The 278-nt window shown below is 55.0% G+C and overlaps 1 protein-coding gene across 1 annotated transcript in view; it reads left to right on the top strand.

Moving 5' to 3' along the window:
- Positions 1–278, top strand: part of LOC119592489 (bone morphogenetic protein 2-like) — a 35,338-nt gene that overhangs the window by 31,857 nt on the left and 3,203 nt on the right. The gene's annotated exons all lie outside the window — the stretch shown is intronic.

Genomic DNA, 278 nt, shown 5'->3' with positions numbered 1-278 from the left:
CCGAAGAAGGCATTCGGCCTGCGGCAGGACGAGCACCTGGCCCTCACCTGGCGGGCATTATAGACACAGGAATATATAATGTGTGAGTGAGGCCAGACGGGGTCACGGCCACAATGGAGCGGGGTCACATGAGGGCGTGACGTCCCTCTCTCCTCACAACCCTCACAACACCTGTACAGTGCAGGAGCAAGTCGCAGGTTCTCCTCGTCTGAAGAGAGAGAAAGCGTGCAAGTGTGTTAATAAGTAGTTCGTGTATGCGTCTTGTCATCTGTTCTCGT

The sequence above is a fragment of the Penaeus monodon genome, chromosome 30 (genome assembly GCF_015228065.2).
Source record: "Penaeus monodon isolate SGIC_2016 chromosome 30, NSTDA_Pmon_1, whole genome shotgun sequence".
In the NCBI taxonomy this organism is placed as follows: Eukaryota; Metazoa; Arthropoda; class Malacostraca; order Decapoda; family Penaeidae; genus Penaeus; species Penaeus monodon.
The sequence above is the reverse complement of the archived record's forward strand: the minus strand, read 5'-3'. Positions and strand labels throughout refer to the sequence as shown.